The 25,772-nt window shown below is 41.0% G+C and overlaps 1 protein-coding gene across 17 annotated transcripts in view; it reads left to right on the top strand.

The window, feature by feature from the left end:
• The window catches only part of RBFOX1 (RNA binding fox-1 homolog 1), a 1,003,674-nt gene that overhangs the window by 231,562 nt on the left and 746,340 nt on the right, over positions 1 to 25,772 (top strand). The gene's annotated exons all lie outside the window — the stretch shown is intronic.

The following is a 25,772-nucleotide window of genomic DNA, read 5'->3' as shown; positions in this document are numbered from 1 at the left end:
CACCCAGGTGCTGGAGAAAGTAATGAGAAGCGGGTGGGGGTAAAGTGTCCTTCTCTGGTTCTGACTGAAGTTTGCCTGAACTTTATTCTTAGAGAAGATGCCTGACTTCTGTTTCCACTGGACTATGTGTGGAAACTAACGGTTATTCATAGGACACATTACTTCCTTCTCTTTATACGTGGCTCCTTCTGCATTGTATGCAAACAACTTCATATTTTCTTGAATTATATGGTTGGAGCACTGGGTTCTTAGATCTACATTTGGAAAAGTTTAAAGTGCTGGGCGGTTAGTGATAGGCTTAGACATGTTAGCGCAAGGACACTTGTCGCCAATAACATTTGTTACTTTAAACGGCTGGGGGAGAAAATCATTTTTATAGTTTGGCCATTGGATGATTTGTTGCTATTTTGGTGGTGTAAATGCTTATGTTTGATATGCAGCAGAAATCAGTTGCAGCTGTACTCTGATTCACAATAATTAACCTGAACTATTTATACCTTATAGAGGTGATGTACAATTGCCTGTATGCTACTTGATGCAATAATACGGTGTTGACTGCATGCTATTTGATGTTATTTTGTTTGATAGAATGCATGTGTGTGAATATATAATACTATTTTGTGAAATACACACATGTACACTCAGTAGTGACCAATACAGTCTCTGCTGTATATATATATATATCACTTCTGAAAGCATAAGAATCATGATATTTTCAATGCCTGCAGTAATTTGATAGTACGTAAATTGTCTAAACTATGTTTCAAATACCACCCCCACCCCCCAGTGCTGTGTATTAAATGATTCTTGCTCAATAAAGTGGACCATCTTTCTTTTAAAATTACTATTCAAAGCATTGTGAAAGATAATGGTGTGATATCAAGAGGTTTGTTTGCTTGTTTAACTCCATGCAAAAAAGAATACAGTATATGTTTTTTATAAGCGTTGAATTAGCTGTGGTAGTGCAGTCATTTCCCACAGAGTGAGGAAAACCCTCCCATTATTAAAATGAATTGCTGAGAAGTATGAAGTACTTTGAGCTGGGTTGGCATGTATGGTGCCTTTCTGTTCATTTTAGCACTGTTTGCTACTCTAAAAAAAGGTGTTCTTTGACAGCCACACTTTTTTTTCTTTTTCTTTTTTTGTTTAAGCATTGTTTTGTTTTGTTTGTTTTCCAAAAAGTGACATATTCTTCTGTGGATGAGCAACTGGATCTTTATTTCCTAAATGTCAGCCCAGGGAGTTATTACCTGCTATGTTGGCTTTCGGAGTGAAATGAAACCTTTAGAGAGTTCCATGTTTATCCAAACACATTGCTCGGCTGTTGAGTCACTGATACCTATTTACTGATCAGAATCTTATAGGTTGGTCATGGCCTCCCCTTGCATACTTATTTTGGCAAATACAGTAAGGCCATCAGTAATCCTGTTGATCCCCACCACCACCATGCAGTATCAAAGCCAAGGTGAGATTTGATGGGCATAAAATTGTGTCATAGACATCCATGGTAAGCAATAATAGTAAATCAGTATTGTAATTGTCCTCGGTTTTGGTTTAATTCATGGATATTGGGTATCCTAGCCAGACTGAGGCATGCAGGGTACCACTATTAAATGTCTCTCATCATGCACTGCCACTTCCTCAGAACGGTTCGGCTTTGTGCCTAGTCACTGTATTTTGGCCTAGCTTACCCAATGGGCTAACTGTGAGGGTAAAGTGGAATGACTTACTTATGGGAAAGGTGGGAACATGTATAAAGTTCTTCTCAGTGAGTCAAAGTGTCTTCATAATAATAAACTTGTAATGTTTGCTAACAACCTCGTTTTATACTACCCTGTGTTGTCATCCTCAAACCTTACATTGATTACATCACAGAAGCAAATACTTATTTCGTATGTGCAAAATAAAGTAAGAAATAACTTTGCACTTTCTGATTTGGATTACTGGTACCAAAGGGTTTGGAGGGTCACTTTATTTTAAAATCTCACTTATGAGATGAAAGTACTTAAAGGTCAATGAAAGAAAGAAAGAAATATCCATTTGTGGGGACATGGCACCCCTTTACTGCAGATGTGAATACGCAAGGTGGTAATAGACCGTTCTAAACCACTCAATACAAATCTGCTCAGCTCTTTTAGGCCTGATAGGGGTATGCATTGAATCCCTTTAATTTAATCTGTCTGTTCCTGCTGTAAGCAAGTCCTATGAAGATACTTTGGTTCAGGGAAGGTCAGTGGATGCTGGGTGGGAGAGTGACAGATGTTCTGAATACAATAATTGCTTTATTCTGTATATTTTTTTATTTCTGTAACTCAATTAAAATTATAATTAAAACAATAAAATAAAGCTAAAAGCTATATTAATTCCTGGTTTCAGTTTTGGCTGTTTGTAGCATGACAAAATAAATGCAGACTAACAGTATTTTGGTGCTTTTACAATGGTGGTAAAATGATAAGCTACACTAGTTGTAGACTCCTGGGTTCCAGTAACTTTTGAGAAGAATGTCCTGATGTTTGCCATTCTTGCCTTGATGGACCAGATATGTTGTCTGACCAATGTAACAGAAGGTGGGAAATGATACTGTTCCCCATGGGCTCTTCTTACCCACAAGGTTGCAATGAATTATAGTCACTGACCTTGCACTGAGGAAGTCCTTAATGAATTGTGCTTATGGGAGGTGCTGATTCATTTAATCTGAATGAGCTTCAAAATCACATTTCATATGTTGTCCTCCCTCCTTACACACACACACACACACACACACATTGTAGAGGGGGCACTTTCCATTTTGAAGCTTTTTTTCATTTTAGCATTTCCTTGAAATTTACAGTTTATCTTATCTGGAGACAATGTTCTTCATAATTAAATGAATGAATTAAAGGGTATCTGCTTGAGGACATGTCTAGTTCAACTCGGTGGGGGGTCTACTCCCACGTCAAGCACGTATCTTCTGCAGCAGAAAATGTAGCACTGGAAAGCTAGGCAGCAAAGAGATGCTCTAGTCTTTTGAGCGGAATGGTGGGTCAGAATTACCAGTGTTTCTCTGAAGCCTAGGTATGTGTGTTATTGCTGCATTAGGACCAATGCTTGGTCAAACAGGTTGGAGATAAGTCCACATAATGAGGCAGGTTTTAGGGACTTGAGGATTTGTTTTGAACTCTGTGGGACAACCAGGGCTTTTTTTTATGTGCGCAAAGGGAACGAAAGAGGTGCAGGTGTAGCCAAGGAACTCTACACCAAATCTGGTTAGCTGCCTTTTCCTCTTGCTTTATTTTGCAGGGGCTTCTGGGAGTTTGATGCCAAAGAAAGAAAGGGATATTCAGGTGAAGCGCTAGTCTTGATGTTCTCCTAGTTCCTCTAGGAGTGGATTATCCTGTTCTCATTTATATGTGTTGGTTGAAGTTTTAAGGTTGAAGATTTTTCTTAAAAATGATCAACTGGTTAGAATAAAATTAAGGACACCTTACAGTATTTATAGTAAGGACCACCCCCCCTTGCACTGGCAATAGTGCCACAAAGGACCTCACAGTTTAAAAATACTTTGAGGGAATTCAGTGCTGTTGTTCCCATTATTCTTATGCTCTAAATTATGCTTGTTAAAGCCATTGATGCATTGCCATAAAATATGTTTGTGTGACAAGTAATTGGCTTGCTGGGGCCATGATTTTTGAACATCACATTTTGAATAAAGGAAATGGATATTGTGAGAACATGTCTAGCTTCACCATCCTGCTTATGAATTGCCAATTCATACCAATTTAGCTTGAAGGGAAGTCTGAATTAGCTGGAGTTTTAATACTCATGTTAACGATGCATTATAAAACAAAAGACTGGAAGAGAACTTTATCATATTTTTTTCACTGAGAAGTTGAATTTCTCAGTGGAAAAAAATGATAAAGTTCTCTTCTAGTCTCTTGTTTTATAATACTGTTTTCAATCTAGAAACAGATCTGGGGTGTTTTTTTGGGGGTGGGAAAACTTTAAACTGTGGGCTTACACAGAGGACTGTTGTATTATGTTTTGGTTTTTTTTTAATACTCCATTTATCATTTGGAGGGGTGATGGGAGAGGAAAATTGGTAAATGGTACAGTCCAATTGAGTTAAATAAATCCTTAATTTACATAACAGTTAGGTTTAATGGAAGATACATCACAGCATTATTTGTTTTCATTTTGGTTGTCTTCAAAGGGCAGACAACTCTTCTCTTATTTTCCAATTAACTACTAATTTCATGCACATGAATTTTACTTTCATTGAGGAAGGTTTCTTGATAGTTGTTTCTGTATAAATGGGGGTGGGGGAGGTCAATTGTTCTCTATAGCTAATTTAGCATACTGTGTAGTAGTATAGAAACTTACTTTGTGAAAGTACTTAGAGAGAAATCACTTGACTCAGCTTTTAAAATCTAGTTTTTATACAGCAGAACTAGATTGTAAATTCAAGCAATTAAGAATAACAAAAGACTTGGTTATATTGCCTGAACCTAATATGCTTCCACTCTCCACCCCAGCTCCTTAAAAAAATGCAAAGTGATTTTTTTGTGGTGGTGGGAGAGAAGGTGTGTGTGTGAGAGAGAGAGAGAGAGAGAGGGGGAGTCAGGTGCTTGAGCAAGTTGTTTTTCATTTTCTGCATTGCCTTTGCAGTTTCTGTTAAAGTGCCTTGGGGTTCAGGGAGACAGGGAAGTATTAGCATGAATGCACCAACTGTTTGTTTGTGATGACTTTTTATATTTTCAGTGTTTGCTTGTTATAAGCAAAAACAAAACAAAACCCCGCATGCTTTCTCATTATAAATAACTCCACGTACTTGCTTGGTATAAATATTAACAAAACAGCATTGTTAAAAGTTATGCTAGTTAAGAGATGCTCTGTCCACAGAGGGGATATTAAACTTGGAGCTTTATATCCCCTGTGATTGGCACATAATTCCCAAACAGGTTTGTCTGGAAATAAACCTTGTTGATTTCGGCAGAACTTCTAGTCAGGTACCCATTAAAAGCCCAACCTTTAGATAAGCTGAAAATTGAATTTGTGCTACTCTTTTTGCACCAAATCTTACTTTCCTCTTGAGCATTGGATCGTGGTTGCCCTTGAGCCTTGATATAACAAATAAGCAAAAACATTGTTGCATCTTCGTTGTTTTGGAGACCTAGATCATCTTCCTCCTTGTAAAGTTCATGCAGTAATCTTATTTCTAAATAGATGAATGCAACATATGCTAACAATATACATGTAATAGTGCATGCCAAAAACTAGGGTTGTATCCAACCAAGTTCTACTCTGAGTAGACTCATTGAAATGAATTAACCTAAGTCACATACAGTAACTTCATTTGGTCTACTCTGAGTAGGGCTAAATTGTATACAACCCCTGATATCTGCCGCCATTCTCATATTAAATACTGGCCATCCCAGCTGATTTGTGAAGGACTGAAGATTGATAGGTGTTTCCGTACTTTGGGGGCATTTTTGTTTTAATAAAAAAAGCATTGATGGTCAATATTCATTGGTGTTTGCTCTGATGTTCACTCTCTGGGATTCTCAGCATCCACATGCAATTCACAACGATCACATTTCTCTTTACCATAACACCTACATATTTGTTTGTTGGACTTTACCTGATACTTACCTATTAATGCATGCATTTTATTCATGAATTTTATGGTGACATTTTTTGTCATTAGATTGAAGGGGGGGTGCAAGCTCATTTTCACGAAAAAAAGCTCTGAGTTTAAATAAATGGATAATTTGGGTGTTATAACAAGCAGACATTCTAAATTTGCAGAAACTGCAAAATGGCTGGAGAATTTGAAAAGCTGGAATGCCAGCACGCTGAACAACTTTGTTCTTCAACTATAGGAATGTTCATGGCCATTCTGCATCTTCCCACTGGCTCAGCTACCAAGTGCCAGAAGCTTCATCAGTGCAAACTCAAATTGCTATAAATCTGGTGCATCTTGTGATATGTAACCAGAGACCTATATGATTATGGGGAAGAAAAAAAAAATACTTAAGCAAGTGGTGTGTCGGGCCTCTTCACTCAAATTGGTCTTGGATTGACAAAAAATACTACATTAAAATGTTATACAGTGGTGCCTCGCTAGATGAAAATAATTCGTTCTGCGAGTATTTTCGTCTAGCGATTTTTTCGTCTAGCAAAGCACCAATGCAAATAGCGGTTTTCGCTAGACAGAAAAAAAATCGTCTTGCGAGGCAGCCCCATTGGCTTTTTCGTCTTGCGGGGCAGCTTCCGCTAGACGAATGCCATTCGTCTAGCGAGTTTTTCGTCTAGCGAGGCATTCGTCTAGCTGGGCACCACTGTATGAATTGTTCTAATTCTCAGCCTATTCTGAAACGTGTTGAGCAAAAAAAGCAAAACAAAAACAGTGTTCTCCCCCCAAAATATAACTGGTACTGTTGACAGTGATGGGATAGCCTCATGGCATCTTAATTACTCTCATGTGCCATGTCCCTGCTTAAGCAGCATACTTGGTGCCAGAATCGACAGAAAATGCAATTCCTGTGGTGTCTGAGGTCCTTACTTGGGGATGTTGGAGGAACTGTGAAGACAACATTTCTGAGAGATGGTGCCATCAAAAACATCATGGTACCTGTCTGTGACTTCATGCGGGACATCGTTTTCAGGGCTGTTGGTGACTCAAGAAAGAACATGGGAGCCATGGAAGTAGTTGCTGATTCTTACCCACTGGTCACCATAAGGTCCCAGGGTGGGTCACAACAATACAAAAACACAGTGTTTAAATCAGTTTAAATGGGAAAGGGGGATCATGTGGCCACATGTCAAAGGCCAGGGTAAATAAGGTACACCTTTAGCAAGTGGCAAATGCTATACTATGGAGGTGTCAGGCAAACCTTGCTTGGGTGGGAATTTTTCGGTTTTGGGGCTGCAACCAATAATGCTGCCATCTGCTGAACTTATGAGGGCAAAAGAACTACTGATAAGAGGCCCTCTACTAATCTTAACACCCTAGAGGGTTTGCAGGGAAAGAGGTGGTCTTTCAGATATTTGGAGCCAAAGGTGAAATCTATACACACACGCACACACATATATAAGGCTGTGAAAGTGCTTTTTTAAAAGCATTTGAAAAATATATTGAATTTGCCATGAGCTCACCATCGCCATCTAGTGTCAGATTTGTAATGCACTTAAAACACACATAAAACGTTATATTTGCAGCTGTATGTATAGCTGAGTCCTAAGTCATTTAAGGCTTTAAACAGGAATGCCAGCACCTTGGATTGTGCCAAGAAATGAACTTGGAAACTGGTGCAGCTGTTTCAGAATGGGGGTTGTGAGATATAAACAGAACCAACCAGTAATTTGGCTGCTGTGTTTTGGACCAGTTAATGTTTCTGAGTTGTCCTCACTGCCAGCGGCGTAACAATCCAATCTGGAAGCTACCGGAGCATGGAGTACAGTGGCCGAGTCATCTTAACACCTGGGTGTTGCTGGAATAGCATCCTTGGTCCTGAAAGAGAATCCCCTGTGCATCTTCCACAAATATTGTCTAGTAAGTTTGAGGGGAAGGAGTGAGGTTTGCAGGGAGGGATGCATGACAGAGGACAAGCTGCTACTGAATTGCACCCAAAGGGGGGGGGGAGAACTGGGCCCAGTACAAAAAGTGGGGATGTGATATGGACATTTAAATTCCAGAAATTAAGCATCACTACACCACAGAGCCTAGGGCTTGCTGATCAGAAGGTCGGCGGTTCGAATCCCTGCAATGGGGTGAGCTCCCGTTGCTTGGTCCGTGCTCCTGCCCACCTAGCAGTTCGAAAGCACGTCAAGGTGCAAGTAGACAAATAGGTACCGCTCCGGCGGGAAGGTAAACGGCGTTTCGGTGCGCTGCTCTGGTTCGCCAGAATAGGCTTTGTCATGCTGGTCACATGACCTGGAAGCTGTACGCCCGCTCCCTCGGCCATTAACGTGAGATGAGCGCCGCAACCCCAGAGTCGGACACGACTGGACCTAACGGTCAGGGGTTCCTTTACCTTTACCAACTGAAACATAAACAGTAAATGCACAGAGATGGATGGCTTCGGCTGGGGAGGGCAGGGTACAAATAAATTATTATTATTATTATTATTATTATTATTATTATTATTAATTTGTGGAAAGCTAAATAATAAACATATTAGTGTGCTCAGCTTTTTATGCAACTAACCTTGGTGTATCAATTCCCCTCTGAAATGCAGAAACTATAATATGTTTAGAAGGCCACATGCAGTTTATTTGACTATGACCAAGTTGGCGATTCGCCCCCCCCCCCAACACTGTTTTTCAGTTGGTTAAGTCCATGTTTTGTGAGGCTGCTGCTTTATTTGCATATCAGAGTTCCAAGAAAAGAAACAACATTAATCATGGCAATTAATGGAGATGCAGAATAGTTGTGCTGAAAAGATCTCATTGGAAGATCTTTCGGAGATTGCTTTCCAGCTATGGGTCTGAGTGCTGAGAGAGAGGTCAATTTGCCTAACTCACTTTCACTTTCCTTGGAGCAGGCTATTATTATTATTATTATTATTATTATTATTATTATTATTAATGGTGGCAGGCGGGTAGGCATTAAACTTTGCCTGCCAGATTGGACAGTAACAACATCACTTCTCCCCTTTTTTGCTCTTCCCCTTGATATATTTTCTGCCCAAATGATTTATCCAAGTTGATTCTACTTAAATAATTGCTTTATTCTTAAGCTGACATACACCATGTAAATTCAACATTCTTCAAAGAAAATTATCACAGTTGTCAAACTACTTCTTTTGTTACAGGTGGGTAGCCGTGTTGGTCTGCCATAGTCAAAACAAAATCGAAAATTCTTTCTAGTAGCACCTTAGAGACCAACTGAGTTTGTTCCTGGTATGAGCTTTCGTGTGCATGCACACTTCTTCAGATACCTGAAGAATCTGAAGAAGTGTGCATGCACACGAAAGCTCATACCAGGAACAAACTCAGTTGGTCTCTAAGGTGCTACTAGAAAGAATTTTCGATTTTACTTCTTTTGTGTTGCCATTTTGGAGTACATAGTCACCTTTGGGAATAAAGTCATCAAGTGTATGTACACCACAGTTCTAAGACTGTTGTCCTCGGAAATTGTGGAATGCATTATTCTATGAGCAGGGTGGCGGGGGGGGGGGGGAGGGATCCCTAACCAAGCTACAGTTCCCAGATATATTTGACGAAAGACACCGTAGTATAAAACCAATATATGTTTGTAGTGTAGCTAACCCCTTAGTTCTCTAAAGGGACAACTCAGTACTTTTATATTGCTTTTGGGGGGGGGCAGGGATAATTTACTCAATATGTTTCTTTTGCTTTCCCATTATGGGATACTTTCCTTGATGTGAATCCCATACATCTAGTTTGCAAGGATAGTGAATGTATGTGTCCTGGGCGGACACCGGTTGCCCTGGGAACAATACGCCAAATAACTATACCCAGCCTAGATTTTTCATCCTTTATAACAACAACAAAAAACTTTGGAAATGATCCAACCGCAGTTAAACATTTATAAGCCCAATTTATTCCAATGGGAAACAGTTAAGCACCAGTCAAACTTTCCCATTGCAATAGTATACATACTTTTAAAAAGTTGGATTGCTGCATAGGAAGCTGCCTTAATCAGAATCAGACCGTTGTTCCATCTGGCTCTGTGTTTTCCACATTGACTGGCAGCAGCTCTTCATGGGCCCAGGCAGGGAAAATTTTGAACCCTATCTGGAGATGCAATGAATTGGACCTTGGACTCTCTACATAATGGGTAGGCAAACTAAGGCCTGGGGGGGGGGGGGATCCGGCACAATCGCCTTCTAAATCCGGCTTGCAGATGGTCCGGGATTCAGCGTGTTTTTCCATGTGTAGAATGTGTGCTTTTATTTAAAATGCATCTCTGGGTTATTTGTGGGGCATAGGAATTCATTCATTTCTCCCCCAAAAATATAGTCCGGCCCCCCACAAGGTCTGAGGGACAGTGGACCTGCCCCCTGCTGAAAAAGTTTGCTGACCCCTGCTCAACATGCAAATAATATGCTTTACTATTGAACTGCAACCATTTCCTTTAAATTTGGTACCCAGAAAGAGCGCAACGTCTCCCCCACCAGAGAGATACTACCCCTCCCCTGACAATCCCATGCACCTTTAGTATTATATTAGCCATTAGCTCTATTCATACCCCATTCATAGACAGTGGAGGGCATGAAGAAACAGGGCACGGAACGAATGGGCCAAGAACCAAAGCAAAATTCCTGCCATCCAGCACAAACCCACCCTATGCAGGCAAGCAAGTTCCGTCTTTTTTACCAAAATCATGCTCTTGTTTCCCTTCTGTGCCACACTTTGGCATGAAATGATTTTAGTAGCAGTTGTAAAACTATGGTACTTCCTCTTGCCAAGCCCAAAGCATGATGATTGCGTTTCATTGTACACATATAAGCCTAGAAGCTTTACACAAGCACTAAACAAATAGATGGGAGACTATAGCATGCCTAGCCAAACAGAAAGAAAACACATCAGTGTAATGACAACTTGCAACAAGCTGAGAACAGACTGCTGGAAATGCTGTAGAAAATGAGATTGGAGGGTGTGTGTGTGTGAGAGAGAGATGGCAAAGGCATTTGGAGACATTCCCTAAGCAGTATTTGCTGTGTGACCCCTCTCCTCAAAGGGAATTGTCAAGATACTCATTACTCCAAGGCATTTCTAACTTGCAACAGCTTTATAAAGTATTTAATATTTTCATATGCTTCAGTATAAAGCCATCTGTCGGTGTGACAGAACAAGGTATTGGGAACAAGAGTAAACGTATGTTTATGAAATACATTGAGAAGCTTCATCAATGTCTTGTAGCAAATAGGCAAGGGAATTGAGAATCATGAGGTTCATCTTCTGTGTTCACAATTATAAGGGTTTTCTTCTTTTTCTTTTTGTTCTAATTTCTCTCTGTGAAGAAATATTTTAAAAAAAACAACAACGGAAAAAGGGAACAGGTAAATCTGGCGAGTGCGACAGGAAAGTTGGACGAGTTAATGCCCATGGTTCTTTGCACTTGTTTTTTCCATTTCAGCTCTTATTATCCCAAATTCCTCTCGTTCAGCCACCATAAATGTGGGAAGAAATAGAATGCTTGTTAAAGTTTATGTTTAGTGGTTTCACACTGGGTTTTTAACAGCCACTTTCTCGGCACCAAATAGTTTATTATAAGGAGCTGCTTGAAGATTCATTAGTAGTGCACTTTGGATTAAATGTTCTGATGGTTCTGTAGCTGGATCTCTCTCTCTCTCTCTCTCTCTCTCTCTCTCTCTCTCTCTCTCTCACACACACACACACACACACAGTCTAACACTTTCCTAGAGTGATAATATAGTTTCATGTGCATTTATTTTCTTTCTCTTTTTCTTTTCTTTTCTGGTGAATGTATAATGGTTTTAAGACATTATCCTAGATGCCAAATTTTGAAATTCCTATTTTGTTTTGTTTTCGAGTGCTCGTTTTCTTAAGTTGCCACTGGACGTTGCTTTCTTTGCCCCCTCTCTCCCCATTCTTATTTTATCAATTAACTATTCATTGCTTATTTTAAAATATTTATACACCACCAGTTCTTACAATATAACATGGTGGCGTATAACATCATATACAATAAAATATGAACCAACATAAACAGTACAAAATGATTGGCTGGACAAACAAACAAAAAATAAACAGTTTCATGGGCCTGTCTATTTTTTAAAAATAGCATAAGGAGAATCTCCTGGGACAGGCCAATGGCCCATCTAGTCCAGCATCCTGTTTTCACAGTGCCCAACCTGATGCCTCTGGGGGAAACCCTCCAGCTGGACTTGAGCACAAGAACATTTTCCCCTGCTGTGGTTTTGCGTGTTCTCCTTCATAGAGAGTACGGGTTGTGGTGGGGGCCAGAAAATCCACCCTTCCAGTGTGGGTTGGTTCTGAGTTAGTCGCTGTTCTGATTGGGGCATTTCTTGTTGTTGGGGAGAAATTAATGTTGCAATTTTGGTTGTTAGACAGTTAGAGGATTTAAATCCTTGGCACACCCCGTATTATTTCTCTTTGCTGCTTGCAACGGATTGCCCCCCCTCCCCTCCCTCGTTTTAGGCCTCTGCGTTGACCTTGCTATGCCTGTCATGGGGTCGTCTGCCGTTGGTGCAGGGGCCTGGTAGGAATTTTTCCAGTTGGCTGATTGGCTGGTGCCTTCTGGTTTTCGCCTACTGCGTAGCAACTAGTCACAACTTGTAAGGTTGGCGGTTAGGCATTGGTTTCGTGTTCGTTGCTGGAGGGGTAATGATTGGCTGTGTCTGCCCCTCCAATGCTGCTGCTGCTGCGTGGGAATTCCGTTAAAGGAATCCAGGGGCTCGCAATGCTTTTGTCCGTATCCCCCGGTCGGGGGCCAGGGCCACGCAAGAGCCCCTGGGAGCATTTGGGGAGAGTCATAGTGTCTGATCCCCCAGCTCCCATTCTCTCCCCAAAATGCTTTCCCTTACTGACGGTCATCAGTTCTGACCCCAGTGGGTCAGATAGTCTAAACCAATGCCTACGCAACCACTCACATATCTTGTATTTTAATAAAGTTGTGGCCAAAAATGTATGCCAAAAACCCAAACCAAAATTAATGTTTCTGGTGTGAGTTACTTTACTGGAGGGTGGTTGGGGACCTCAACACGCAACCACCAACTGATATTCATAGACCTACTGCCCGTACAGTGGAGGTGGAACATAGCCATCACAGATACTAGCCACTGATAGCCTTATCCTCCTTCATGGTGGGGCTGGCAGTGGCCAAGAAGGTCATATAGGTGGAGGCAGTAAGGTCACATGGGCGGGGAAAAGTTGTTGTGGTTTCTTTCCCAACTTCCCCCCATGCAAAAGTGTGCACACAAAAGCATTCCAGTTGTATAAATACGAAGCATCTCATTAATCTGAAAAAAGTGTCTAACTTTGGGTAAGGAGGGGTCACAGTTTATAGTGTGGAATAATGTAACGTTAACCACACATTATTCAGAATCAAGCCCCACTATATTCTACAAGGGTGACTCCCTGTTAGGATTGCAGCCTGAATTGGTTAGGCTTAGGGGTGCCACACAAAAACTGTTCCCTCTCTGTGTTAAGTGGGGCTCAGCAGCACTTGAATCACAATTGGCCTTGGGAAATTTTATGCATGCAGCTGTATAAAATAATAAAGCCCTTCTTGGACATCAGCATGGTTCACTGTGTCTGTCTGCAGGTGCAGAACAAAATAAACGTGTGTGGGGGGGGGAGCAAGTGTGTGCTCTCAGAATGAGCATATTATTGAGGAATTTCAGGCTAGCTTTCTACCAGTTGGAATATTCTATAGATTGGGAGACAGTTAGCACCCCGACCCCCAGTGAGGACCATTTGGAAATTTAAATACCTTTCATCTCTATATCATGAAATAATTACTCCCATCATAATAATAATGCCTTCACCACTTAAATTTTGCTGAATGTATAATAAACCAACTTGGGGGTGGGGGTGGGGGAATAACTCACAAATTGTGTGAGGTTCTGGTCAACATTGTTGTGAAACTAGATCAGTGGCTGGGAGATTTACTTTAACATGCCGGTGTAATATCCCAGTGACAGAATAATTCCCTTACCAGGTGCAGTTATTATGATATTACCTTCAGAATGCATTTGAGACTCTTGATAGAAAGAACTACATGCTCGTGCACAGCTTTTGCTCTTATGAATCTGAATCTGAGATGTAATGTATAGTGATGTCCCGGTGAAATCAATGGGATTTAAATGTATGAGGCTTAAATGCGTAATGGATTGTGATCAAAATAATTTTGAAAGAATGATAGCGGGTAAACTTATCATTTGTTAATTTGAGAAGTCAGATAAATACAGTGTCTATTGAGTGTGTTTGCTGCAACAGTGACATCTTGTGGTTATTCCCACCCAATAGTTTCTATAGAATAAAACTCATTCAGAAAACAGTAGAAGCAGAAGTTATTATAACACAAACCTTGTTATTTACATGTTATGCAAACTGGCTTATTTTTTTTAAAAAAAGTATAAATAGGAACTGGCCTATGAATTAGTATATCAGGCGCAAGCTCTTTGCCTCAATTACGGGTTGCATTTTAATGCGAAGCTTAACTAATTCACACCTTCCAGAATAATATATTGTATATGTGTGGGGGGGGGGGAATGACACATTAACAAAGTAACATAGAAATGCATTGGGGTAGGGGAAATTGCTTGCAGAACTGTGCGTATTATTTATGTATTTTATTTATGAACTACTTCCCATTAAAATAACTTGAAGTGATTTAACATTACAAACAATTTCAAGTCTAATATAGACAGTGGTGGTTTTTTTTAAGTTTTAGTGGAAAAGGAAGGTTTTCAATAGGTGATAAAAAAAAATAAGAGAGGGAGCACCTGCATGTAAAGGGTGGGAGAATGCAATATTGCATACAAAATGTTTATATGAGGAAGAAGTGCACACTAACATGCTGATAAACAACTTTTTGAAAAATAATAATAACCAATAATCACAAATTAAAGTGGAGAGCTGAACTTAAGATCGGAAAAGAGAGAGACTGAAATGGGCAAATTCATCTAATTCACAGTTGGGCATGTAAGAAGGGATTGTTTTCCATTATGTCCTGTAGTTTCATATTCAGCACTGTTTCTGTTCTGCTGCAGTTTGTCTTCTGTCCCCCCCCCCCAAAAAAAAAAACCCCAACAGCATTCACCTCGCTGACTGCTGTGGCAAAATTACGTAATTAAAAACAAATGAATATTTCCATTACATTATTGCAGCCCATTCATTTCAGTGCAAAGGAAGCACAATGCACATGGGTGGGGCGAGGGCATGTAATCAATTACATATCATTTGGAGACTGAAAGCAGCAGCAATGGTGAATACTGATAATATTTGCTTCATTGATTTCCATTCCAGACATGGAACAAATAATTACTGCTCCCAATTTCTGCTCCCATTTCTATCAGAATTTTTGACCGTGCTTACTCATGGTGCATTTCTTTGTTCATCTACTCAGAAGAAAGCTCCATTGACCTGAGAGGGTAAGTGAGTGTAGGATTGCAGCCTTACTCTCAGACATTAAGTGTTGGGTTTTGCTTTATGTGCTGCTGTCATCATGCTGGTTGCTTGATGTGTGTGTGTGTGTGTGTGTGTGTGTATAAATCTTGTGAGCTGCTTCCTGTATCACCCACGCAGAGAAGTGTGGTTAAAAATAACAATCCAAATCATGTTTTCTTAGCATGCTTAGCTGTGCCTTATTATTATTATTATTATTATTATTTATTATTTTATTAAAATCAGGGCACAGCTAAGCATGCAAAGAAGACTTGATTTCTGGATAACATTTCCCTGTACTTAAAGTGGGATGCTTCCCTTCTTTGCACCATTTTAGTATGGATGTAGTAATGATAACACTGAAAGTAGTAACAATAACATTGTCATTCTCTCAATTCAAAGAGAGAATTAAGCAGAGAGCAGTTGCTCTATCTTCAGAGGTTATATGAGTTGTACATAATTTCTGGATCCAGCATATCCATTTCTTCTTTGCTTGTTTTGATTTATGCTGCTGTGTAAGAAGCACGAGACAAACATATTAACATGCAACAATTGCTATCCTACCCATCAACTGCAAATATTATGGAGAAAACCTCTATCATAAAATTACATTAAGCATGCTCTATCTTAATTACATTAAGCATACTAATGTTATGCACAGAAGAGGAAACAAAATGACTCCAAATATAGTATTTTACGTCATTATTTTATGTCGTGTGTGTGTGCATGCATGCACACACCACAGAACTCTGCCCCTCAATCCAATGTAAATCACACACATGGCTAACAGTGGCATATCTGCACAATTTTTATAGGAAACTGCCTTATACTGAGTCAGAGCATTGTTCCACCTTGCTCAACATTGTCTACACTGACTGGCTGTGGCTCTCCAGGGTTTCAAGCAGGAGTCTTTCCCAACTCTACCTGGGTATGTTGGGGGTTGAACCTGGGACCTTATGCATGCATGGCAGATGTTCTACTACTGAGCTAAAACCCTTTCCAGAATTCCTAGGATCAAATGAGGCCATCCATCTGACAGTTCTTTATCTCCTTTGTTGTCCCAGCGAGCCTTGAAGCTAACCCTAGGACACTCGAAGCACAGTTTTAAAATAACTGTACTTGAGAGACATAAGCAACTTTATAATTAGGGGTGGGGTAGCCATATATTTCAGGGAGGGGGGGAAAGTGGTGTAAAGAGGTTTATTATTATTGATAGATATGTGGGTATTTTTCATCAGCATCTCCTATGTGGTTCATGATCCAGTGCTCAGCCTTGTAATCTCCCACCAAGGGAATGATTCAGGTTAAAAGAGATCAATATGGTATGAAGTATTTCAAGTTCTCATTATTGTAATGTGTCGGTATCACTTGAGTGACCCCAGAACCCCACACTGGCTGATTTGTTCACTGACTTATTGTGCAATCTTGTCGGGCAAACTATAATTTCACTTGGAATGTGAAAACTCTATATTTACAGTTCTGTCTCCCGCTCTCCAATCATTAGGGCATTCAGAAGTAATCAATATTTTTTGCTTGTTACTAACAGCTGAATGAAGTTGTCAAGCAGTTAGATTGCAAAGGATAGCCTACAAACAAAGGAATATGGAACCATGGGGTTGGGGAAGAGATCGTGCCATTCAAGGGCACAGTTTGTGGCCCTTAAATAGTATCTGTTGAATGATGGTTCCATTTTCATAAAAAAACCAAGGGTGGTACTTAATTCAAAAACTTTCTGGACAACAACCTGTTGCTTTCTGCAATAGATTATATGCATAGGAAGGTTTTTCTCCCAAGGTTTTAGCTGCGCCAAACTTGATGCAACTGTTTCACTACATTTGTGTGCCATTTCTTAGCCAAACCTCTCAATGAACTTTACTGTTTTACATAAGCGTTTTGCATTATAAGAGACACAACAGAAGAAATGAAAACTCCCTCATCGCACTAGAACTTGTAGACATCTGATGAAGCTGGACATTGGAAATTTCCACGTAGAAAAAAGAAAGTACTTTTTCATGCAGTGCGTAGTTAAACTATGGAACTCCCACAGAAGACAGTGATGGCCACCAATTTGGTTTAAAAGAGAACTGGTCAAATTCAGAGGAGAGGGCAATCAGTAGCTACTAGCCAGGATGCCTGTTCTCTGCTTCTGAATGACAGTTGCTGGAAACCACAGGAGAGAGTGCTCTTGTACTCAAATCCTTCTTGCATGTTTCCTACAAGCATCTGGTTGGCCCCTGTGAGAATAGGATGCAGGACTAGATGGGCCATTGGCCTGGTTCAGTAGTCTCTTCTTGCATTCTTAACTGGATGGGAATTGGAAAGTAAGCAAATTTGGCTCCAAGGGGACTTCCAGATGTCCTGTTCATTGAACATTTATCCTGATTTGCTTGCAAGAGAGATTAGATGTTGTTAACTGCTAAATGAGCATTCCTTCAGATTTGTTTTCGGGGAGGCTAGGTGATGTTGCATCAAAGTAAGTGTTACTCCACCCATTCCAGTGCATTTCCCCATCACTTTCCTTTCTGCAAGAAGTCCGATCTTTTGGTGGAAGAGAATTAGTTCCACAAAAGCTCCAAATCCAAATTGTGAAACCTGAATTTAATGTGATGTTAATTAATCTTGCCCCAAAATAGCAACAGCCTGGAACCAACCCAAGTTGTTACATAATGGAATTACTTCACGAACTAGTGGAATTGGTACCAGCCAAATGTGACATTGGAGGCCTCGCTGCCTGACCTTTCGGTTGTACGAAGGCAGTTGGAATGGCCGCTAATAGAGGCAGGTCTGGAAGATGAGGGAATAAATGTCAGGTTTATAAACAGTTGCTGTGTTTTGGAATTAGGAAAAGGGTATGATGGTTGTCTCCATTGATGAATGACATTCACAATGACCAGTCTGATTCATTCTTAAAATTGTTGCTGAAAGCAGCCTAGTAGGGTTGGGGGTTTAAGTGGAGAAAATACTTTGGCAGTCTCCTCTTCTTCTTGCCTTTTGACTTCTCTCAACCTACCACTTTCATCCCTTCTACAAGCTGCTTTTTCACCTGACTAGGGGAGAATATTTGACTTACTCAAGCTATATATAAATAAAATGTGGAAGGAAGAACTGCAGAACATGCAGTTTGGCCAGTACTGGAGACAACACTTTCCTTTTGGTTTCCCTCTACAAACGGTCAAACTCAAATTTACCTGTAACATGTATATACTTAGTGGTGGTCACATATCTGGGAAACTCTCTCATGAGAGAAGTGCATTTGGCCCACTCCTGAACAGCTTTATAAGTGTCCACCAAACTCCCATTGTTTTGTTCTGCTTATATTTAATGTTTCAGTGTAGGATATTTTATTATATTATACTGTACTGGTTATGTATTGGACTCAAACTGCACATGCAACAGGCCCAGCAGATTGGTGTGTTTTTCTTTTATTGTATCCTCCAGCCATGGATAGGAAGGGGACTAAGCCCCTGGAATTCTTGTTTGATTTAAATGACGACTCCTTATGAGCTGCGTTTGGATTATAGATGTAAGAAGCCATCATTTCTCTGCCTTGCCCTGTATTCCTTGCCTGCAGTACTGTTTTCATTCTGCTGCAGTTGGTCTCTCCCCAACCCCCAACCCCCCACTTTTATTCATCTTGTCTGCTGTGGCGATGCTTACATTAAATAATTGTGTAAATTTTGTCACCTGTGTTGTCATTCAGGTCCATGCAAAGAAACCACATGCAAATGTGGGAAAAGACATAATCAATTACATATCATTTGCAGATTGAGAGCAGCAACAACAGGGGATGCTAATTGTATTTGCTGGATTGATTTCCATTCTGGACATTGATGAATAAGTGAACAATAGCTATTTCTATTGAAATTCCTTTACTTCCCAAATTTGGATATCCTTTTATTTTATTTTATTTTATAAATAAATAAATAAATAAATAAATAAATAAATTCCTGAATTAAGAGTCAAATTACAGTTTACTGCCACAATTCCTCATTATAATATTGAGTGTTAAGACAATCCGTTTTTTAAAAAAGAAGAAATCAGTTGTAAATAGGATAGTGCTTTCCTTTCTGTCAACAATATCAAATCCTAAAATTGTGTTTGTGTGCAGACACATGGAAAGTTAACCATTGCTCAGTTGAAGTTGTCTGTATATGTTTGTTTTTTCATCAGAATAACTTTCTAAGTTCTCAAATAAAGCCCTGAGCATTTCTTCTCCCTCCCTCTCTCTCTTGCCATGGCATGTGGGCTACTGCGGTTTCCCATGCTTAAGTCAGCACTGCATAACTGGTGGAGCTAGTCTCTGAGCAGGGTTTAACCTGGGTCAAAAAGATACTTGCTGTATATCATCATGATTCAAAAGTTCATGTGAAGCTTGGAAGAGGGGATGAACCCAGTGGATACTGCAGTTCCCATCTCTATATTTTCCACTTTCATTAAGAAAGAGAGAGAAAATATGCAACTTAGTTTCTTTTACAAGGAAAATGGTAAAATAAAATCTTACTCTAACACCCACCCACCCACCCACCCACACATCTTGTATCATGGTGCCATCTAGATGTTGAACTCCAACTTCCATCAGCCCCATACAGGTTGATCCAATGGTCTGGTATGATGGAAGCTGGAGTCCAACAACATCTGAAGGGCAACACTTTGGCTACCACTACCTTAAATATTTATTGTGACACAGTGTTTCATGTGGACTAAACCCTAATTGTCTATGGATGAGTGAGCTCTGGTCCACAACAGCTCATGCCACATTAGTTTTGCTGGTTCTTTTAAATTGTTACAACAACAACAACAACAACAACAACAACAACAACAACAACAACAACTGCAGAAAGATGCAGACAGAATGGAGAAAAGTTGGGGTGGGGGAAAAAATAAACTTCAGCAAATAATTCAAGGAAAATCTCCATCCCTGCCTTTCTACAGCTTTTTTCCACCTGCCAGTCAAAAGCAAAATGGAATTCATTTGTAGATCTGTCAGTTTATTTATGGATTCTAACTTGCCATTGTTACAGGGCAACTGTCTTAGTGCGAATTAAAAGGCTTTGCTGGAAAGGGAAAGGAGGAATATAGACAGATTGGTATTCATCTCTTTCTGCAAAGCTGAAAACAACCATGGCTCCTTCTCCCACCCCCATCACGGTGCCTTCTGCCACCATGTTCTTCCTCCTCCAAGCTGCTTCTCTGCCCCCCTTCCATTCCCCCCCCCCCCGTGACTCTCCTGTTCAGCCAGCCCTTCATGAGTTGCTGCTGAATTTTGTTGAAATTGAAAGGGCCCTTCTTGGTAGTATGTCAGGATTTTAGATGATTAGAGAGTTTCAGTAAAAAACAGGTTCAGCATTCTGGTGAACAGCCACTCTACCTTGGACATACAGAAGGTTAATTTGTTCATGCCGTGCTCAAGGATTCGCCCTGCCTTTCCACCACCTCTGGGTGTCACAAGGTCATAGAAAACTGCCTTATACTGAGTTAGACCATCAATCCATCCAGCTCAGCATTGATTACACTAAGTGGCAGCAGCTCCCCAGGGATCCAAGCATGGGGCATTCTCAGTCAGTAGCATAGTGGCAAATTCAGAACTACAAGGTCTTTTGGTTGATAGTCACAGCCATAAGATGATACAACCTTCTAAGGTTATACAATGATCTTATAATCGGCTGGATCTCCCTCCTCACTGCCCCTCGCCCCGGTGCCCTGTGAGCTGTTCCACAGTGGGCTGCTGCTGTGCTCACAGTGCTCATGGGGGGGGGGGGAGGCGGCAGAGAAAATGGGAGGGAGGGAGCCATACACAGAGAGGGGGGGAGGAGAGACACCTGCAGTAAGTGAAACGAGGGGCCCTAATCTCCCTCTTTGAGGGCAAGAAGGAAGGGGGGAGCAGGTAAAACAGTGTGCACCCAGGCGTGCATTGCTGCTGCTGCTGCTGCCTGAGCCCAAACCAAAAGCACAATTCCAGTCAAAGGCGATGCATCCATGGCTGTCACATGGCCTCCCGAAGGAGGATGAGAAGGTGGAGCCATTCTTGGGCTCAATGGTTAGTGTCCTGGACACTCAGATTTGCACTGACCTCTCCTCAACCTCAGCCTCCCATCTTGTCCGCTTCTCCTTTCCTGCCCTGAGCAAGTGGCAGTGGTGGTGGCAGAAGGAGCAGGGCAGTGTCAGGAAGTTTTCCCGCACTGGCGCCCACCACCTGAGAGGTGCCGGAACATAGTTCTGGGTTGCTCCAGCTGAAAAAAAAAAGCCCTGCTTATAATCATACAATAATAAAAAAGAGAGATCTCCCTGTGTTGCCTTTCAGCTAGGTCTACTCTGTGCATGTACATGGGCAAATAATTTGGAGTTCTCCAATATCATCTTTCAGAGTGACTTGAGTTGTTTTTGCATGGAAGTTTCCACTGTATGTAACGGAACTTGAACACTATTCTCATGAAACAGAAGCACATTCAGTATCCCTAAATGCTAAGCTTTGGAACAGATAGAACAACAACTTGGTGTTCTTCCTGTGTGATCATAGGAGCAAATCACCAGTGGTTGATTCACCTCTTTTCCTCTCTGAATGGTTCCAATTTGCACACAAGGGTGGCTGAAAAGCTTCCTTTTCATGCTGGTTGGGCAGATGGAGACAGGAAATCTGCTGCAAGAATAGTAATGGCTCTTTAATATAAACACACACACACACAAATATTTGACCATGGAATTTATGTATCTAGCTCTCTCTGATCCAGTCATCCCTCCTTCACCAGGTTTTGAGCTGGTGGACTTCGTTTTAGGAAAATAGCCTTGTTGGACAAATTTGAAATTCTACCCCCATTGTGGTTACCAGTCTGATCTCTATAGGGAGCCCATTCTGCAAGAGGTTGTTGTTGTTACTACTAGTAGTACAGCTACTAATTTATTTATTTTATTCTTTTTTTAAATAACATTTATTAGCCATCGTTCACCATAAGGTCCCAGGGCAGGCTACAACAATATAATAATACAATTATATAAAAAAGAGAAAACTGTTCCAATATTTCACACAAGTGAAACATTTCCAAATAGAACAGAACAGTATGCACTGAACAAAAAAAGTGGGTTCTACATAATGAAATACCTTAACCATCAAAGACTGGGATGAAGAATTAAGCATCTGTTGAAAGTTGTGCAGTGAATATTCCATCAGCACCTCTGTGGCGAGGGATTCCCACCATTTCCCAGCCTGCCATTCTTGGCACTTCTGAGGGTGGTGGAACTGCTAAGAGAGCACCCTCAACCTTTCCGATCTTAACACACAAGAAGGTCAGTGGGGATGGAGGAGGTCTTTCAGATATTCAGGACTGACAACGACGACTATTTGTGTAATTTAATGCAGTTTAGTCTGGGTACACAAATTGGCCTTTCTTGTTTCCCCTCCCCACACTAACACATCTTGGCCTCTAGACAATTAAATAAAGAGGCTGGTCATTAAGTACTGATAATGATCAATTTGTCATTAGACTGTACTGCAGTGTTGCCGTATTCTGCAGTAATCGGATGAATTGACTCTTAATTGCACAGCATTTCAAATTAACCTTAAAGGGGGGGGGATACGAATGGGATTACAGTGGTACCTCGGGTTACATACGCTTCAGGATTACATACGCTTCAGGTTACATACTTCGCTAACCCAGAAATAACGCTTCAGGTTAAGAACTTTGCTTCAGGATAAGAACAGAAATTGTGCTCTGGTGGCGCAGCGGCAGCGGGAGGCCCCATTAGCTAAAGTGGTGCTTCAGGTTAAGAACAGTTTCAGGTTAAGAACAGACCTCCGGAACGAATTAAGTACGTAACCAGAAGTACCACTGTATATAGCTCCAGCCTTGCATAGAACTGCAAGCAAGAGAGAAGGGGATATAAAGGAGAACATTATTCAGTGTCACATTTCCAAAAATATCTGGGATCAGAGAGGTTTCTCGTATGACAACCAGCTCTCCTACTAAAAAATACAAGATGAAATAAGCTTCTAGTCTCATTACCTTTTTTTAAGAAACGGGGGTCCTGACTGGTCACAGTTGATGCCCTTCATCAGGCTAACACTGCTTATATTTTATATCAAAAGTTGGCCTGAAAACATGACTTCTTTTCTTAGGTCACAGAGGAAGTGGCATTTAATGCACAGATCTGGCACAGCGAGGATTGTGATTAATCCTCCAAACTGTTAAATTTCCTGCTAGCTTGTGTCAAAACCTGAAAAAGATGTGAAGGTTCCACATGAGTAGAGGGGAAGGAGGGGGGGCAAAATAATTCTGTTCAACACCAGCTCTTGCTTCCGTGGACAAAGCCTGTTAAAGAAAAATAAGACTTGTTCCGATTCCCTCACAACTCTTGGATACTCTCAGTGTCGGAAACACTGCTGGCACAAGGCTAAAAAGAGATGCTTATTATGGATGGCTTGGCACTTCATTTCTGAGAGAAAAGATTGTACCTCTCTCTTAATTCAGCAGATGCCCCTTTTTCAAGAGCAGAGGACCTTTCCCAGCTTTTTCAGGGTCACATAACCTTCTTGCCAGGGCAGGGGGCAGACGTGTTTGGGTTTTTTTCCCCTTGCAGAGCAATAAATGTTAATTCTACTTTTTGTACAGTAAGAACATAAGAAGAGTCTGCTGGATCAGACCCATAGCTCATCTAGCCCTGCATCTGTTCACTCAGTGGCCAACCAGGTGTCTGGGTCTGAAACAGGACCCAGTCACAAGAGCACTCTGTCCTTCTGCAGTTTGCGGCGACTGGTACACAGAAATGTTACTGCCTCTGACTGAGGAGGCAGAGCCTAGCCATCATGGCTAGTAGCGTTTGGTAGCCTTATTCTCCACCCTACAATAGGCTTTTTCCTAAGCACACTCGCACATCCCTCTTCATCCCCCATCCAGGCACACAAGAGGCATAGTCAGAGTTAAAGGACAAATTCTAGCCAGGCAAAAGCTCTTGAGAAGCAGGCAAAGCACGGTTAGTGTGGTTTGGGAGGCTGTGTGCTCTTTTAAGGGTTTTAAGATCCAGAGAGAGGGGAATGGAGGGTCACATTTGACCCTTGGAATTACAGTCCCCCATCCCTCCCTTAGTCCTCTGGTTAATGGGCAGGGGCATTAACCCATCTACAGGCTAGCAGGTGGATCAGAGAGTTATTTCTGTCAAAGAATGGGGAAACAAGCTCCTTGTAGTTATTCCTTCTCTAGCTACAGGGCTGGCCAAGCTCTTCTTTGCCTCTCAGTGGCATTCTTCCTTGTAGGCCAGTTGTCCTTAGACCTCTGGCTGTTTTACTTACGTATGCCCTTCAAGGAGCTCAAAGGAGGACATGACCTTTCTTCCCGCACACATTTAATTGTCATAGTGACCTTCTGTGGTTGGCGAGAGGCATGTGGGTAAGCTCAAGGTCCCCTTCTGACAGTACCAAATTGTTAAAATGGAATGAAATGGACTGCAAGGAGCTTGCGAATGGCCCCTCCAAGCATGGATATTAAAATGGCCAATGTGATTAAATCTAAGCAAACCCTAACTCCACATATAGGCCACATTCACCCCAGCGTATTAAAGCACTTTAAACCATCATAGCTTTCCCCAAACAATTCTGGGAGCTGTTGGTAGTTAAGGTGCTGATAGCTGGTAAGAGAGGCCCTGTTCTCCTCACCGAGCTGCAATTCCCAGAGTTCCTTTGTAAGAGTTTTATTTCTAATTTATTAAATAATTATTCATTGATTGCTAATTTGTTAATTGATTACCAGTTTCCTATACAAGTTATTCTGAGCACCAGTAGTTTGTGGTAAGCAATTTTCCATTTTTCTGCACTGCCTGGGATTCCCCATCTCCCTCTCCCCCGGCAGTGCTCTAAAAATTAAATGAGTTCTGCACTTCATATTCACACCACCCCCCCCGGCAACCTGCCATGAGTGATGCAGAAAGGTCTCATATTTTACAATATGCTTGCAAACAAACCTATTAGAAGCTAGCTAGGTGAAAGTGATGAAAAGGTGACTCTTTTTTAAAAAGAGACTTTGTTCTCTGCAGCTCTGCTCGGTCTGCTTCAAAGTCAGTAACATTGATGTCTCCCTTGCTGATGAACAGTGTGCTTAATATATGCTGGCAGAAATCTATTATTAAGCCAGAAAAGGTTTCCTTCTAATACCCTTTAAAAATATGTTTGAAATTATATTAGATCAAACAGATTACAATAAAGGAAGGAAGGAAGGATGGAATTGGGCATCAAAAGGCTAATGCAAAAGCCCTTTTCATCTCTCCTTAAAGACACAAGAATTTATTTTCATATAATGAAGAATGTCATGCCTTTTAAAATTAGCCTGTGTTCTGATAGTTGGGGAACTTTTAAGAGCCATTTCTTAAAGGACTACCCCTGCAGTCATCTCTCTGTTTCAACCAAGATTTGCAAGTTCTGCAAGAGATGAAGCTGCATGGTATCTTAACATTCTTTTTTATAGGTCAGAGTAAGTTACTGTATGAAGTTTGCAAAGCACTTTTCTATGGTTGAAATGTTGCAAAAGTAAGAACAGAAGAGAACGTTGAACCCAAACCACATTTTGAAGTGAACTGACCTGGCTTGCTCTTGTAATCTAACAACATGCAAGTCCACATACAAATCCCCATCATCTGTGGCAACTCCCAGGTTGGTGGGAGTTTGTAATTAGCAGCACCTGGGGACCCAA

This window comes from Lacerta agilis, chromosome 13, assembly GCF_009819535.1.
Source record: "Lacerta agilis isolate rLacAgi1 chromosome 13, rLacAgi1.pri, whole genome shotgun sequence".
Classification (NCBI taxonomy): domain Eukaryota; kingdom Metazoa; phylum Chordata; class Lepidosauria; order Squamata; family Lacertidae; genus Lacerta; species Lacerta agilis.
The sequence above is the reverse complement of the archived record's forward strand: the minus strand, read 5'-3'. Positions and strand labels throughout refer to the sequence as shown.